This window comes from Rattus norvegicus, chromosome 18 (assembly GCF_021556685.1).
Source record: "Rattus norvegicus strain SHRSP/BbbUtx chromosome 18, alternate assembly SHRSP_T2T, whole genome shotgun sequence".
Taxonomy (NCBI): domain Eukaryota; kingdom Metazoa; phylum Chordata; class Mammalia; order Rodentia; family Muridae; genus Rattus; species Rattus norvegicus.
The window spans coordinates 14,388,405-14,407,551 of NC_141551.1; the positions used below are offsets into that span (position 1 = coordinate 14,388,405).

The following is a 19,147-nucleotide window of genomic DNA, read 5'->3' on the forward strand; positions in this document are numbered from 1 at the left end:
CATAATTTTTTTAGTATAGAATAGAGTTTATTCAGGACATGGGGAAGGGAGTTAAGAGGGTACTAGGGGCAGAGAAAGGCAGAGAGAGAGAGAGAAAGTAGAAGAGTAGAGGCTGGCCATGAGCATGTGGAGAGAGAGGGGGGAGGTAGGAAGGGAATGGGGACAAGGGGGGAAGAGGGGAAGAGTCATAATTTAAAAGAATGAAGACCTCTCTAGGCATCTGTCTCCAATTGTAAAGTGAGTGGCACATGGGCTAAGAGTTAAACGGCCATTGTCCAAGGCAGCATTTCTCAACCTGTGGGGTAGCAACACTTTTGGGGTCACATATCAGAAATCCTGCACATCGGATTTCACATTACAACTCATAACAGTGGCAAAAGTAGTTATGAGGGAACGATGAAATAATTTTATGGTTGGGGTTACCCCACCATGAGGAACTGTATCAAAGAGTCACAGAGTTAGAAAGGATGAGAGCCAGTGTTCTAAAAACACCTAGTGTGAACGATGGATCTCCCAAATAAAACTTAACGCAGCTCTAAGTTCAAATTTTCATATCTGCAAAATGGTCACAATGGAAGATGTTTTACATGAATATTGTGATCACTAAGGGAAAGCAGATATTTAAGCATGTGACACAGTCTCTGTCCTGTGGTAAACACTCAACAAATGCTGGCAGCAGGTGTCTTCTTAATGATCACATTACAGTGAGCCCTGTGGGAGTGTAAATGGTCACTATGTTATCTCCTTCTCAGGTAGCTTCTTGGAAGAAATACAACTTAACATACAGTGAGGTTAAGTCCTGACAGCGGGAAGTTCAGCCAACAGTAAAGAGTGAAACGGGTGCTAAGTCATGTTAAGTAGCAGACTTAAGATACTAGAAAAATTAATATTCCATGAAAAAGTTAGCTGCATTTGATGGCGCATCCACACCTGCATTCACATGCACACACACACACACACACACACACACACACACACACACACACTCACACACACAAACATATTCATGAACAAATGCACATAGTGTTCTTAGTGGATTCTGAAAATTTTTAGTCTGGTGTAATATGTCCTTGCCACTGTTGCTTGAAGAAACATGAAACAGTTTTCCCCAGGAAAAGGCACACTGCTTGAGTATCCAATAAACAATGGCAAGATCTGAAAAAATTCAAGTAACAATATTGTCTAAGAAGGAGACACACACGCACACACACGTACACACACACATATGTATGTGTGTACGTGTGTGTGCGTGTGTGTGTATGTATATGTATTATAATAAAATTGTTTATAAACAGAGATAGCAAATGTGAAAACATAAGGGTGGGTATATGGGAAGGTTTGAGAGAAGAAGGAAGGGGAATTTTTATAATTTTAATATCAAAAACCTTCTAAAGATTAAAAATAATACCATAAGAGGGTGACTACTCCAAGTGAAAATTCTAAGTAGTCAGCGGCAACCCTGATAGGCTGAGTTACTGCAAAGTGAAAAAGTCAGCATCCATTTCTTTCTTTTTGGCACTTAGCATTTACTCGCACACAGTTGTGGTGTGTAGCAGTCTGAAGCGGCTCAAAGAGCTTCACATGACCAGGCACAGGAGGCTCAGTAGCCCGGTCTCTCACCACTGCTCAGTTTGAAGCACACCTCACAGTTCCCTACGATGCTGATAGACAGTTTCTTTTTTGCTTCAGACTTTTTTCATGTTTTTTTCCTTTTTTAATTTTTGATGTTTTTATTCTGTGATATTTCTTAATTATATTGTCCCCTCCCTGAACTGCCCCTAGATCACCCCCTTTCCCTAACCACCCAACTTCAGACTCTTTTATCCATCGTTTGCTGTTTTGTCCTATTGACAACCACCCAAATACTCTTTTGGTTACTAACACCGAGATTAACACAGAGGCATGCACAGCATACAGTGTTTTCTGTCGGATCTATGTTAAGATATTTTTTCATCTATAAGGAGTACTTTTACTGTGTTCTGTGTAATGGATGTATGAAAACACATGAAAGTAATATTGAACAGTATTCCTGTGATAAAATAGAGCAATTTCAAACACAGAGCATGCTGAAGGAGTTATGAAGATGACTTGTATTGGGAGAAATTTTCTTGCTGTCTTCTTAACAACACACACTTTCTGCCTACGATATTTAAAGCTAACTGTACATGGAAATACTAAAAAGAAACACTCTTTTGGTTTACAGAAAGTAAAGCACAGGCATGCACTTTGTAAGGTGTTCTGTGTAAAGTCTATGATAAGTATTTTCTTTCACCTATATGGAGCAATTTTTCTGTGTTCTGTGTAATGGGTATTTGAAAATTCAGGAAAGTCATGAGGAGCAATATTACTGTAGCATCATTAGGCAATTCCAAAGACAGAGTGTACTGAATGTGTTATGAAGATGTGTTATTGGCAAAAATGTGTTGTTACTTTCTTAAAATCACATGTTTTTCAATTAAGATATTTACAGCTAACTATGAATGGAATATTAAAAGAATTCCTCTCCTGGTTCCTACCACAGAGAGTTACTCACAGGCATGCACACATTGTAAAGTGTTTTTGTAGCGTCTCTGTTAAAGTATTTTCTTTCAGCTACTAGAAGGAATTTTACTCTGTTCTATGTAATGTGTGTATGAAAATACAGTACAGTAATGAGGAACACAGTTTATATCACTACTGCTCTGTAATACAGCTGAAGGTCAGGCATGGTGATTCCCCAGAAATTCTTTTATTGTTGAGAATAGTTTTCCCCACTATCCTGGGTTTTTTGTTATTCCAAGTAAATTTGCAAATTGTTTTTTCTAACTCTGTGAAGAATTGAGTTTGAATTTTGATGGGGATTGCATTGAATCTATAGATTTTTTTCCAGTAAGATGGCCATTTTTACTATATTAATCCTGACAATTCATGAGCATTGGAGGTCTTTCCATCTTCTGAGATCTTCTTCAATTTTTTTCTTCAGAGTCTTGAAGTTTTTGCCATACAGATCTTTCATTTGCTTGGTTAGAGTCACACCAAGGTATTTTATTTTATACTATTTGTGACTATTGTGAAAAGGTGTTGTTTCCCAATTTCTTGTGTTCTTTTGAGGGTATTTTATTACAGAAACATAAAGTAATTAGTACATCACTATATTGTAAATTTATTCCAAAAAATGATGCTGATTCAAAATTGTAGTGAATACTAATACCTTACATTTGCTTTCAATATGTGAAGAGGTAGTTATTCCCAATCAGTAATTGAAGAACAACTATTCTCCCTGAATAATTCAAGGTTCTGAACATTTGGGTGTCAGATTTTTTTTTTCAGCTTAGTTATATGCACTTTCTTCTTTTGGATACATACTCATTGCTAAGGTTTTTAGTAAAGAAAACTCTTTCCACATTTATATATTTAGATTGTGCATTTCTCCTCTTTGTCTTACTCTCCTCTTCATTTCTTTGCTAATCATGAAGGCTTTTGTTTTGTTCTTTGTTTATTCGAAAGAGATTGTTTTCACACAACATATCCTGATCACGGTTTGTTCCTCTGGTCATTCCAGTTCCTCCCTACCTCCCTGCCATTCTGTATCAGCTCCTTTCTCTCTGCCTTTAGAAAACAAACAGGCTTCTAAAGATAATGATGTGCCTAATATAATATAATATAATATAATACAATATAATATATGCAACAATAAAATAAAACAAAAATAGGCTCTTTGGAATAGAACAACAAACAGAGCAGAAATAAGGGGTCCCCCAAAGGCTTAAGAAACGAGATAAAGATAAAGATGCACAGGGCCACTGATCCTCACAGTTGGAAATTCCACCAACACAGAACTGGGAGCCACAATACATACACACATGGCACCTAGGATTAAGAGAGAGGGGGGCAGATGAAGAGAGACAGAGAGATCAACACAGAGAGATATGGAGAGACATAGAGAAATAAAAACTTCTAAGAAATAAGAGGGAACTGGATGGGAGAGAGGAGGGAAGGTGCAGGGGAAAGGGGGTACATGGTCAGGTACTGGGGAGGACCAGGAGTGAATGCCCACGGGCCAGGTAAATGAACGGAAATGTACAACCTCAGGAAGTGAGAGGTAGAGGACCCTCTAGAATGTACCAGCGACACGGGAGGTGACAGACTGTCAGCACTCTAAAGGAGGGACCTTAGATAAAATGTCCTACAGTGGTAGAGGGTGTAGTGGAGGTAATGATGTAGAGTCCACCTCCAGTAGGGAGACAGGGCATCGAGTGGAGGGACGGGGTTGCCATCTCACAGTCAAAAATTCTGACCCAGAATTGTTCCTGTCTAAAAGATCTGCAGGGACAGAAATCAAGAAGTTTCTGAGGGAAAGGAGGTCCAGTGACAGGTCCAAATTGGGATCCAGCTCAAGGGGAGGCTCCAAGGCCCAACACTATTACTGATGCTATTACATACTCAGACTGGAATCTAGCATGGCTGTCCTCTGAGAGGTCCAACAAGCAGCTGACTGAGATAGAAGCAGATAGTTACACCCACCCAATGGTCTGAAGTCAGAGATCCCTGTGGTTAAATTAGGGAAAGGCAGAAAAAGTTGAGGAGGAGGGTGACCCCATAGGAAGACCAGCAGTCTCAACAAACCCGAACCCCTGAGATCCCCTGAGCCACCAACCAGACAGTGTATACTAATTGATAGGAGGATTGCCTGGTCTGGCCTCAGTGAGAGAAGATGCACCTAACCCTTGAGAGACTTGAGGTCCAAAGGAATGAGGAGGCCTGACAAGATGGGGGTGGGCTGGGAGTACATCCTCTTGGAGATGGGCAAGGAGAAATTGAGGAACTATCAGAGAGAAGAACTGGGGGTGGGGGGCCTGACTGTAGAAAAAAAAGATTAAAAATTAAAAAAATGCTCTCACATGACATTGTGCTGTCATCAAATGAAGCTTCTAATATCAAATGGGTTATATTGTTGAGTAGTTGGACAATGAGGTTCAATGGGAATCTTCCAACTAAGCTGTCATCAAAGCTCAAGTTTCTCTTTACGAATTGACAGCAAGGCTCAATTGCTAAGACAACATCTACACGACTCACTGAACAGAAAGCAATCAAATCAGTGCCGACTAGGGCCCTCACCACTATGGGTTCTTGGTACCTAAAGATACTCTCTCTGCTACCAAATGAGAAACAGAAACAGAACCCTTTCAGTCTACAATGATGTGTTCCTGCCTGCAAGATATGCTAGGGATGTGTGGCACAAAGTCTGTGTGATTAACCTTTCAGTATCTGGGTTGATGTAAGGCCCACTCCACGAGACTGAACCCATGCTCAGTGTTGCTGGGTAACCAAGAACAGGAAACTAGATACCCATGGGCCTAGGGTAAAACCAAATATTACTGTTCTACTGCAGGAACATAGCAATAAAATGACTCTCAGTGGTGTTCTGCTATAGTCATAGGTCAATGCCTGGCTCAGTCACCCTCAGAGAAGCTTTCTCCTGCAGGAGAAGAAAACAATACAAAGACCCACAGCCAAACAATATGCGGAGAGTGAGAGAACCCAGACCAGCCGTAAATGCAATGTCTCCATTCACTCTCTCTACTTGTGGAATGTCTCCATTCACTCTCTCTACGTGTAACTTAGGACACCCTGAAGAAGAGGAGACAGAGGGACTGTAAGGGCCAGCGAGAATGGAGGACACCAAGGAAACAAGGGTTTTTAAATAAAACATCACACAAATATAGGAACTCACAGAGACTGTAGCAGCATGTACAGAACTTGCATGGGTCTGCACCAGAAACCATGCAGAAACCCAGGATCCAGAAGCCCCACTCCCTAACTCAGAACTATTCCAATTAGAATGGAAAGGAAAAGTGGGCACATACACCAATCCCTAAATCAGAGCTATCTCTAATTGATAGTGACTTGCAAATTAAAATTTAGTTTTCTCTGCGGCCGTCTCACTTGGGGGGAAAAAACCTTACCAGTAGTCTACATTCCCAACATCAGACAGCCAATAGAAAAATGAACGAAAGACCTATTTATAGGTTCCTTGTCTCATAATAGTAGCACATTTTAATATTCAAATGTGTAAATCAAAATCTCTTTTGAATGAAGAATGCAGGAATATGGCATAACCATACAAGTGAACACTATTCTGACACACAAAGGATAAGTTTTGGATATAATAAGCCTTTAATGAACAAAAGACACTGAGTTAGAGAAACAAAACACAAAACAACATGCATTGTATGATTCAAGCCATGTGAAGGAACTGACATACAGAAATTATTGCAAACATAAATTTGATCAATTCTAGCCTAGAAATGGGAGAGCAAGGACTCACTACTACTTATAATTAAGGTCTTCTAGGAAGCCTAAGGTGGTTCTAAATTTAGATGATATAGATTATTGAATAACCTGAACTTGTTGGATAACTCTGAAAACATCAAATTTTACACTTAAAGTGGTGAATGATATGTCATCTGAATTATTTTTCTATAATACTGTTAAAATGTGGCATCTAATAACTCGGTATTTGGGGTACAAGGGTGTGTAGGAAGAAAGTAAGAGAAGAGGATGAAACATGAGGTAGATGAGAGGCAAAGAACTTGCCTTGCACACAGGAGGCTGTATGTTTCACACCCAGCATTATGGAAGGGGATAACACACGGTGTGCATTGAAACCATCCACATACACAATACTGAGTAGAGTTGTTGTGTGGCTAAGTACACTAGAATAGAAGCAGGTATGGGAGTGGGCTATATTTGACGTAATAGGTACACAATTACACAAGATCATAAACTTTATTCACATAAGATAGAATGGCTAAACTTCATTTGATTATAATCACTATTACATATATTTTCATGATAAATTCCAAGAAGGAGACTAATTGTCACAAGATGTTCTCAAAGATCTCTATGCTCAGCTGGCCTATGGCTTTGATTGGCGTATGAGATGATACATGATATCTCAGCTCAATCGCTCACTATTTTCTCAATGCTTGTGTGTTTAATGTGGTGTTTGATTTGCTGCCTGTTAAACATTTTATCACCTATGTACAAATTTTGATCATTAAACTGAGAATTCAAATTCCATGCTATACAAATGGAGACAAGAATAGAATGAGCCCTGATTCATGGTATTTTCAGGTTTCTGTGTCAAACACGACCCTGTAGTTGTTCCAAGCTGCTGCTATGTAATCATTGAACACAGGATGTGAGGCAATAAACAGACATGCAGTATTATCTGGTATTCCCAGCTTGACATTACATTCCAGAATAAACCCTTCAAGGGCATAGAAATAACTATACTGTAAAAGAGGTACCATTGGCAAGTTTTGACTCTTTTTTTATTCTAGTATAAATTACTTAATAGTTTAGTTAATTTAATTCTTGGTAATGTTCACACTTTTCAAACTACTAATTTAGAAGAAAAAATATTAACTATCAACTCTAGAGTTATCAAAATCTAACTCATAATACCAATATATTATATCAGTTAAGATGAATGATTGGCATATTTACTGAGTTCATTGAATATTTCATGAAAAAAATTAAAATAAAGGTGTGCAAAGAGAGCAATAACTTAAGGAACTAATTCATCTAACATGACACTTTAAGGTCGTATGAAATATCTTTGATATCCCTGGAAACATTTGATCTCTAAGCAACTATGAGAACCTTGAGTAAGCATGTCAGGGGCATTTATGACACAAGTCTCTGGTCAACTTCATCCTATGTTTTCACATATAATTAATTCCCGGAGTATAATTAACTAAGGCCGGTATATCCTCGAATTGACAGTGGAGAAGTCAGTGAGTGAAAATATTTACCACACTTCCTTCCTCAGTTAAGGTGCTATCAGACAGATGGCACAACTGGTCAAAAAAATCAGTATAATCATAAAGAAACTATTGTTATTTACAGAAATTATAGTAAAATATTACATCCAAAAGCAAAAGTAACATTTGCCAACTTAGAAACAACTATATTAGTTATATATGATGAGAGAGATGATAAAGACTTAAATATAATGCCTTTAGCACTAACCTTTCAAGAATTCAGTAACCCAATAATTCAGAAGGGCCACTAGCAAATAGCTAATTTTCTCAGTTACCTATGAGACTCTATTTATACAGACTCTATTTATTCAAGTAGAGTTAGTTTTAAAGTTAATTTTAAAGTGAACATCACAAACCCTATTTTTCACCATAAATATCTCCATTAGACATACAAGGCTTCAGTTCACAGAATAACTACAAAAACAAACACTGAAGCGTCTAGCTAAATGATTTATAAGAAAGTTTCAAGGTTCAACATTTGACTTTTATTTATTGATCACTACAGATATTTACTAACTTTTTGGGAAATCACACACTTATAAATCAAACTATAATTTTGACTATGAGGTGCACTTTTTCTTAGCTTAAGCTACTTGCAATAGAGAAAACAGAGCAGGCAGAATTTTAACTGGATGATATTTCAGGAAAAGAAAGGCAGGCAGAAATAAAAGCTACAGAATGAGAAATGAAGGTTTTGAATCTACAAAAAAGAAAGGTCTCTGTACAAAAGAGGTGCAACCCTATACAAAATTTATTAACTTTTTTCATCAAATATTCGTTTGAAATATATAAAAAAAAATTCTATTCATTCTAAAATTGACAATTTACCCCTGAAAACAGTGCTGCATTCCAAGTTTATGTTTCTTCAATGAGAAGATAATTACAATTATTTACACGGAGTATTCATCCTCTTTTCAGCACAAACAAAAGCCTGTGCTACCAGGATGTTCAGGCTTGCCAGCACAGAGAACATAGGAAAACATAGCTTCACCATGAGCTCTGTTCCCCAGACAGTCTTCCAGAGGGAGTGTTAACACTCTCTGATGCACACTGGTGCCCGTCCTTAAAGCAGAAGTGACTTGCATCTTGAGGCATTAATTAACTAGATTTTTTTTTCCAGGATAGCATGTTTCTGTGCCTTTCCTCATGTTACAAACTTATAAACAACTTGTATAATTGTCAGAAGAGGAAGGACCAAAATTCCCTACAATTCAATGTAAATGTGGTGCTCCTTGACGATTTTTCTTTAAACATTCATGGTTGGGGGAGGTGGTAAAGTGGTTACCCACAAACCCTTGGAGGTCAGAGGACAGCTTTTAGAAGTCAGCTCTTCCTCTTGCCATGTGGAGTCCAAAGATGGAACTCAAGTCATCAGATTTTGCAACAAAGTAGCTATTATACCCGCCATGCCATTTTGCTATCCCCACTTAACATAATCATTCAAACTATCCTTTTGGGTCATCACTCAAGGTATTTCAGCAGCTGCAGTTGAATAGTATAAGGGCCCTCTCTTGTATTTACATTTTTCAGGACCATGGGGAGAAAGTGAGAACAGTTACTTTTCATTTCTTTGAAGCGAGGAACCAGGGAAGACAAATATCTTTGACCAATGTTCACAGAAACATTAATGATTCAAAAATAAGATAAAAAGTGTATGGTCCCATAGCCAATAATTTATCATCATAAATATACTTGGGAATAAATGAAAAAGAATAAAAAATACTTTTTAAATCTTGAGAGTCAAGAGGTCAATCTCTTGAGTCATAACACTGAATAAAAAGATTTTTGTTTTAGACAAGTTCTGCTAGTAACTTAGAGAACATGTGGCTTTATACTAAGAATCCTTTTTTTAAAACCTAAGTGCAAGGCAAAGAAAGATTTTGTTTTGCTAAATTAATCATAATTATTAACAGAGTTTCACTGGAGATTTTTAGCTTGTAAGTTGTATAAACACCTGGATTTATGTCTAAACCATTCCTCCCTAACTTTATTGCTGAATAACATTTTATAACATGATTTCCTCACACTGTGCTTATTTTACAGATGACAGAGATCCCAGTCTAGGAATGTTTTAAAGGTCTTATTCTATGGTGCTAGAGAGCTTACTCCGGTGTTAAGAATATTTACTGCTCTTTCAGAGGACTGGAATTTGATTCCCAGCATTACACATTGCTTCGTAACCATAAGTAACTCCAGTTCCGAGGGGTCTAATGCACTCCTCTGAGCTCCATAGTTAGCAGGCACATGCTTGATAGAGAGACATGCTTGATAGAGAGACATGTTTGCAGCCAAACACTTATACACATAAATGTTTTGAAATAGATCCTATTGTAATTCAACTTATCTCCTTATTATAAGTCTCTCCACACAATAGGATCCTTAAAAGAATACTTGGTAACACCTGTTTTACAAAGTTAATTCCTAGACCACCAGAAATCTTTGAGTATAAATATAAATATGAAGGAGATAACTTGACAACATGATCATTACACTTGAAAATGTGACCTTTTGATGTCTTCAGTACCAGACATGATGTATCTCCTATGGAGAAATTCTCAAACTTATTTAGAATCCAGTTGGTTACCCATAGGACCATTATGCAACTACACAGCAGCGAGGACTGCTTGCCTGGCAGGTTACTATTATACTAATCAGGGTAATAGCATTGGGTAAGACCATTGACACCTTTTGCCAAAAGATTACACTTTCTAGAACTGAAAGTATAGCTAGCCTGGAAGAGCCTTTTCTAGTCAGTTTGACATTGATTTTATTTCATGTTCTTCAACAATAGGGACTTTAATGCAGAGAGAGAATCAGCATCTGTGAATACTCAAAGATAAATCATCTGTAACAAACTCTCCACATTCAAGTCTCACATATCATCATGGAAGGATGAGTAGGAAGAGTTTAAGAGCTGGAAGATGAAAATGGGACCTCATAAAATTGCAAATCTGTAAGGCAAAGGACACTGTCTTAGGACAAAACAGCAACCAACAGATTGGGAAAAGATCTTTACCAACCCTACATTTGAGAGAAGGCTACTTACAAAGAACTCAAGAAATTAGACTCCTGAGAGCCAAATAACTCTATTCAACCAAAGTGCCAATGCTGCAGTCCTTCTTAAAGGGAGGAATAAAAATATTCATAGGAGGAGTTATGGAGACAAAGTTTGGAGCAGAAACTGAAGGAATGGCCATTCAGAGCCTAACCTACCTGGGGATCCAGCACATTTCTATAAACAGCCACCAAACCATACAATATTGCTGATGCCAAGAAGTGCATTCTGACAGGAGCCTGATATAGCTGTCTCCTGAGAGGCTCAGACAGAGCATGACAAATACAGAGGCGAATGCTAGCAGCAAACCATTGAACTGAGAACAGGGTACCTGTTGGAGGAATTAGAGAAAGGGAGCTGAAGGGGCTTGTAACCCCATAAGAACAACAATACCAACCAACCAGAGCTCCCAAGGACTAAACCACTACCCAAAGACTATACATGAACTAACCCAGAGCTCCAGCTGCATATGTAGCAGAGGAAGGCCCAGTGGGGGGAAAAGCCCTTGTTCCTGACATGTTTGGACCCCCCAGTGTAGGGGAATGTCAGGGCAGGAAGGCAGGAAAGGGGGGGTTGTTGGGGATGGGGAACACCCTCATAGGAGAAGGGGGAACGGGTATGGGATAGGAGGCTTATGGACAGAAAACCGGGAAAGGGAATAACATTTGAAATGTAAATAAAAAAAATTCAATTAAAAAAAAGCAATTCCCTTAAAACAACAGCCAAAAATAAATAAATTAATTTTTAAAAAATTTAAAAAACCCTGGAAGACAGAAAGAAGAAGATGTTTTCTGGACATAGCAAGAACTCACTACGTCTACAGTTGTCCATACCAAACCTGCACAAGATCAAGGCAAGCAAGATTTCTGCATAGGGATCCCAAGACCTCAGTATCATCTGTAATTTTGTCAGTTGGTAGATGTTGGGGAAAAGAGTCATTTTTCTTTGTAGATAAAGCCAGTAAATTGCCCTAACCCCACACCATTGTGCATATGGTAAATACTTTTTGGACTCAGTCAGGTGGTGATGAAGATGAAGAGAAAGGAGAAGAGGAGCAGAAAAAAGGAGGAGGAGGGGAGAAGGGTGAAGATGAGGAAGGGAAAAAGGGGAAGAGGAGGAGAAGTACATGAAATTCAGAGGGAGATGTTGTCATGCATCCTACAAGTGGGGAGTTGTAAGGCATATTGAAGAAAATATAAGGCCAAAATACCTTGTATACATGCATGAGATCTTTGAAAATTAATATTTTTAAAAGAAATAAAAGGAAATTTAACATTTAGGATGGTCTAAGTTATTTGTGGCCTGTTTGGTAAAGGTTCAACTGACACACACTCTTTCTTTATAACCTGGCTAAGTTGTGGACCTTCAGTCTCAGAAATTGGTTCACCCTGTGGGTATGGAAACATCACTATACCCCTGTGAAGCATGCCACAATGTGCCATTATTCCATGCCTCGGTAAGGACAGGGAATTCTTGATGTTTTTAACTGAATATAAGCTTCCTTATCCAAAATACAAAAATAAATTATCGCAATTATACACTGGATTTCACTTGACTATTAATTGCATTTTGCCTGGAATTTAAGAAGTACTCAACAAATGTCAACTCTTACTTTATTGTAGATAATATGACTTCTTAAAATATCAGGGTTTGTTATATAAACACATAGAGTGTTGAAGGTACAATGAAGGAAGCACACAGGAGTACCAAAACAAGTCAATATAATACAAAAGGAGAATACGTCTAGAATTCTTGTACTAGCTGACTTCAAGACTCACTGTATTGCCATCAAAACAGTCTGACTTTGGAAGAAGAAATAGAGCCAAAAAGATTTAATGGTGTGGAGTAGAGACCCCATTAATATGTGTGTATATGCACTCTCCAAAAATTAGCTGAAAATGCACCATAGGCAAAAGTAAAACAATATATGAGAGACTAGAGATGATTGTGGGCATGGATACAACATTTTGAATACAGCACCAATGTCACAATCCTTAGGGGGAAAAAACAATGTTACAAGCTTCATTTCCCTAGCAATTAGGAGAATGGAAATCAAAACAGATTTGAGAATTTACCTTCCCCTGTCAAAATGGCAAAGGTCAACAGAATGACCAAGAGCAAATGCTGGAGGAAGTTTGGAGACCAGGGAATTTTTTGAAAAGGGAAACTCTCATTCATTATTGGTGGTTTTCCAATCATGTGTAACTAGTATGGAAACTAGTGTGAGAAACTCCCCAAAAAACTAAAATAAATATACCATAAGACCCAGGTATACCCAGACTCTTTGGCATATGCCCGAAGTTCTCACCTTATTCCACAAACATTAGCTTAACCATGTTCTTTGCTGCTCTATGCACAATAGCTAAAACAATAAAAAACCCTATTCTACAACCATATTCCATATAAATTATGAAATAATATTCAACTGTAAAGAAAAATGAAATCATGAGTTTTACAGGTTAATTGGATAGAACTAGAGGAGATCAGATTCAGTGAGATAATCCAGATCAATAAAATCAAATGTTGCATGTTCTATATCATGGAGGGCTCACAGCTCCAACTTTTCAGATGTTAATACATAGTGTGCCATAACCACAGAAACCAGGAAAGGGAAACAGGGCCACTTACAGGGTAGCGAGTCAGGGAGAACTAGAGAGGGGAGTAGCAGGGTACAAGTGATCTGCTCAGTAAAGTGGAAGATCTTTAGGGCATAGAGTGAGGCAAGCACAGAGAGTAGGCGGGATATAAAAAGGAAGAGTGAGATACAGGAGCTCTGATAGGGAAATAGAGAATGGAAGAGCATGCTCGTTAGTGAAAGGAGAGGGAAGCAAACACAAGAGGAGGAAGGTAGGCAAAACACAAGGGTATCTGAGGAAACCTCATAGACCGATACTGATATTAACCAAGAAAAGCTATAGTACAAGAAATTCCTCATATAAGTATATGTGTATAGTTTAACTTTTCTTATTGTGCTTTAGCTCCAAGATCTCAAGACTGTTTAACAAAAACCCCAATATGAGACCTGAGAAGTGTTCTTGGATAGGAATGTCCAAAAGACACCCAAAACGTATGTAATACTGCTGCCGCCCTTTATTAACACCCATCGGTGGAAGGAAAGTCCCTAATGCTGAAGATAACATGAACTTCTAAAGCAGAGGCCCCTGAGCTGGAACTGACAAGAATTACCCCTCTCCGAGGACTAGCTTTCACAGTGTGAGATGTCACTATGCAAACTTCCACAGGAGGCAGTCAAATGACAGTCCTACACAGCTGAGTCTTTCAAACCCGATCTATAGCCATCATGGCATGATAGCCCCAAGAGTACAAACGTGTCATGCTTACCTTGACAGTTACCAACTACTCCTTAATGGACTTAAAACTTGCTCAACAAGAGGAAGAGCACACTTGGCACCGAAAACACAGTTAACTACTCGTTGCTAGCGAAGACATAGTTATTGAAGGAAAATCTACAACCATTAATTTACACAACCAGTATTACCCCTAAGAACAATGTATACACATCTGTCCTTATTCCCAAAGATAGGTATAGCCTTCACCCATCATCAAGGGGACTTCCCCTTGAACAGATGGAGACCACTACAGAAAACCACAACTAATCAAAGAATTGTGGATCCCAGTCCCAGTGGATCAATATACAATATACTCCCGCAACTAAGGTTCAGGAATGAGTCAGAAGAGGTGGTAGAAAGAGTATTAGAGCCAAAAAGATCAGGGAGTTTGCTGTGAGATGGTGCCTCCTAGTAATATCAGAAGTTACACCCACAGTCTCTCACCAACATGATTGCCCAAATGTGAGCTGTAAAAGTATTATGCAAAAGAACATTGCAAACTAGATGGGGAAAAGCCCAGGAGGTCTCAACCCTACACAAAGAAACGTGGAAAACTGAAGCAAGTTGGAAGTGGAAGAAGTGGTGTTCCCCAGACAGGGGCACACTAATTAGTTGTCCAGTGCCAAAGGGTTGGCCCTGAAAACATGTATACACGTGACATCACACTGACTAAACAGGTTATATTTAGAAACATATGTGTATATGCATATATGTGCATGCACTCGATAACAATGAGAGAAATGTAAAGCCATGAAATTGACAGATAGTGGGGATGTGTACATGGGAGGGATTGGAGAGAAGGGAAGGTCGAAATGTTGTAATTAATTTATAAACTCAAAAAGTAGACGAGAAATATTATAAAGTTACTCCAAAACTGAAAAAAATCCATTTTTTTAAAAAAAAGTAAAGTATAAAGTGTTGCGTGTATGTGTGTAGGACTGAATGAGCAATAATGTGTTAAAGGACTCTGCTATTCACAATATGCAGAGAGACCATGAACCGCAACAAAAAGAAACAATTAGCATCTTTATTGATTAAGATTAGAGTAGGCGAATGAACATCTAAAGGGAACATCTACAGCATGCATCACTTGGGAAGAACAGACTAACCCACGTCCCATGACCTGCCTACCAAAAGGGTTAAAAATCCACCCAAAGTCCCCCAAAAGCAAAACAACTTAACTTTTAACCACTGCTCAGAAATGAAAAACATATATCAAGTTTAGAAGACGAATTAAATTTCAAATACATAATAACAAGCACATCCGTAAGATATAATTCCTTGGCTAAGGAGTAAGAGTTTCTGGTTTTGCTCTTCCCCATTCCCTTCCCCCACCCCCCTCTCCACAAGCTCATCGCTGGCCTCTTCTCTCTCTCTCTCTCTCTCTCTCTCTCTCTCTCTCTCTCTCTCTCTCTCTCTCCCTCCCTCCTTCCCTCCCTCCCCCCCTTCCTCTGCCTCTACTACCCTCTTGAATCCCCTCCCATGCCCTGAATAAACTCTATTCTATACTAAAAAAAAAGTTTCTGGTTTTGAAAAAAAAAAAAAGAAAAGGAAAATTTGAGAGCTATGGATCTCAGAATTAGGAAACACAACAAATCTTTAAGCAGGATAGTATCGTTCTAAGAATCCACCCAGGAATAAGCAGCAGGAGAACTCCATATAGCCACGGAACAAGCAGATTTAAAAGCAGCTAGACAGATAGCAGATTGTCTTCGCAGACTAACAGGTTGTCTGCAGCCACTTGGAGCTGGTCAGAAGGAGGCGGAGTATCACTCTGCTCTCTCAGAGTGAACCTACACGGATGGATGCTTCTAGAAGCAGGGAAATCGTGATGTAAAAATGAGTATTCCCAGGCAAGCAAATTTCAAAAACCAGTCATCACCTTATCGGAGAACTTCAGGGAAGTCCTGGAGACTTGAGAATTGCTAGAAGATTCTAAAATCCTAGGTGATTTATTGGCAATATCTTAGAGATCTTTAGACGTTCCTCACACAGGGTAATAGATAAGTTCTATCCCTATGCACCTAGCCAGCAGAGATTAACTTTTTCAGTGTTTTACAGGAACTGAAATGGTACAGTGAAGAGAAAATGGCTACAATTTACAACTAGTTTTGTTCCTTCGCCTAGGAAATAATTCAGTCATTTCCATCTGTGCTTACTGGAACCATTATGCTATTACATGTTTTGTGTAGTTGGTGTGTGCACATGTTGATTAAACAAAGCAGTAGAATCACCGTTCCAGATTTTAATGTTCACACAGTACTTCCAATGCTATGAAATGTTGATAAGTTTATTGAAGGCCAGGAGTTATATAACAAGATGTGTGATTCTTTCAAAACATATTTTATTTTTAATTATCTGTGTAGTAGCCTGTGTGTGGATTTTTTGCATGTGGGGACAGTGTGCATGTAGGCCTGGAGACAGTGTTAGATCTAATGGAGTATTTACATATACCTGTGACCCATCTGACATGGGTATTGAGGAGCAAACTGGGGTCCTCTGGAAAGGCAGCAAGACTCTTAACCACTGACCACCTCTCCAGTCCCAGGGTTTGTATGTTCCTCAGTTTTGTGTCATCAGTGATTATTAACACTTTTAGCTTGTTGACTATGCTGGATCCTCACAAGTATCATCAATGTTATTCTTCATAAAAACTGTCTATTCCCAATTTATGTTAAGAAGCTAGAAAAAATGGAAATGTCCCACGAATGCCACATCTACACAAGGGCAATAGGTAGACTAACAAATGCAGCATAGACTGGATTAAATCAGTAAACCAGAAAATTTCGAAAAGAGACATGGACCTAACCAAATACTCAAAGATATGTAGGAATCATGGTGGTTAGGAAGACCTTAGTATGTTAAGACATAGGTATATTGTAATTAAGAAATTCAAAATATTTTAATTTAAGTGGAATTTGATTTTCTGTTCAGTGTAGCATCTCTGGCACTTGGGAGAGGTATTTTCCAGGCTTTTCCAAGACACCGCTCTCGCCCAGACTGCAGGACACATCAAGAGAAGTTCAAGGAATGAGCAGTTCACACCATTCTCACTGTTCCTGGAGGCCTCAATGTCATCTCAGTCACATATAGAAGCAAAGCTGGGAAATCCTGTCAGGTGTTCCACAGGGCAGGGTAAAGGCTCAGCCAGTTCAGTGTTTGCTTTGCAGGTACCTAAGGTTGAGTCCCAGAATCTGCTTGCAAACCTGGGCATGGTGACACGGGCTGCTCTGAGAACTGGGAACATAGAAGCAGGTGGAGTCCAGAGGCTCCCTGGCCAGCTAACTTGACTATGGCTTGACTACATGGCAAATTCCAGGGCAGTTAGAGATTTTGTTTCTAAAAAAAAAATGTAGAGAGCTCCCAAAGTACTAAATCCAAGGTCGTCTTGAGAAAGTCCACTTGTATGCCTGAATGCATGAACACACAAGAGAAGATGGGCCACAGGAAGCCATGTGCCCTGCTAAAATTCAACATGTGCTGCTACTCAAAACAATGAAAACAGTGACAATAAAAGACAATTTGCAACTCTCTGCATATTTACCATCAAAATCTGCTAGAAACACAGGATACACACAAAGATACAATGGTACATGAATAGAAAAAAAAAAGCAGGTTGAATCCAATGGCGGGGGGGGTGGGGAGCAAATGTCTAGCTAAAGAAAACAGCCTAATGAAATAGTGGGAAATTATAAAATGCACAGAATAAGATGAAAAGAAAAAAAGCAAAAATTATAAATGTCCAGTGTGATGTCAATTTCTGCAAAGTAAGCACACAAAGATGCTCTCAGGCCAGAATAGTCGTCTCCACAAATTTCCTTATGGCTGTGCCTGGTCATAGCTCATGCTCGCCTACCCAAAGACAACAAAGAATTATTCCAATTGTATGTCATGTACTGTAGTGTTGGACCCTTCTGGGCCCTGTCAGTGTTTGATCCCTGCTGAGCCTTGCTGATGCGTGTGGAACAAAGGAACACCCTGACCTTTTTGTTTGCCCTGGGCGGTACACCTGGGTGGTACATCTGGGCAGTAACACTGTTAAATCGGTTCCTGTTTTTGTTCCTGATTCTCTGTTCCTTAGGGTGTAAGCCTGTTTTCCCACTGTGCTTCCTGGATTTCTCCACCCAGTGAAATTGGGATATATATTTGGTGAACCACAGTAAAAGCTTGGGCATTCTCCAAACACGAATGACCCGAGTATGTGGTTTTTTTTTTCTTAAACCTCGCAGGCCTGCACTCAGTTCTCAGTACCGTGGTGACGCATATGTACCAGTTATATTAAACTATGTGTGGTGATTTAATCTTTGTTTTCAAGGTAAGTATAGGAAGGCCTCCTATTGTCTGCTCTCGGAAACAATACAATTGCAAGTTTTTTTCTGCCTTTTAATCTTTGCTTTTGAATACTGTCCTACTGAGGGTTATTGTTGCTATAATGAAACACCAAGCTAGTTGGGGAGGAAAGGATTTGTTGGTTTATATTTCTATCATCTATCATCTATATACTATCAAAAGAAGTCACTGTGGGAACCTGGAAAATGGAAGCTAACGCAGAGGCTGTGGATACAGACCAGTGCTACTTACTGGCTTGCTCGTCTCGGCTTGCTCAGCCTGCCTTCTTGAATAAAGAACTCAGAGTCACCAGCCCACAGCTGTTCCCACCCACAATGGGCTGAGCTCATTGTTCACTAATTAAGAAAATGCCCTATAGGAGTATCTGCTTACAGCCAGACGTCTGGAGGCATTTTCTCATTTGAGGTTCTTTCCTCTCAAATATAACTGTAGCTTGTATACAGTTGCAACAAACCTAGCCAGTACAAATACCCAGTCAAGTAGTAGATTTTCTTCAAAATGTATGTATACATATTTAGCTTCTCAGTGAGTTTTTTCTCTTTTTTCCCTTAATTGAAAATAGGCGTTTTTTTTTCTCACATAAC

General features: G+C 39.0%; 1 protein-coding gene across 5 annotated transcripts in view; it reads right to left on the minus strand.

Annotated features, from left to right (window-relative positions):
* The window catches only part of Nol4 (nucleolar protein 4), a 362,305-nt gene that overhangs the window by 267,032 nt on the left and 76,126 nt on the right, over positions 1-19,147 (minus strand).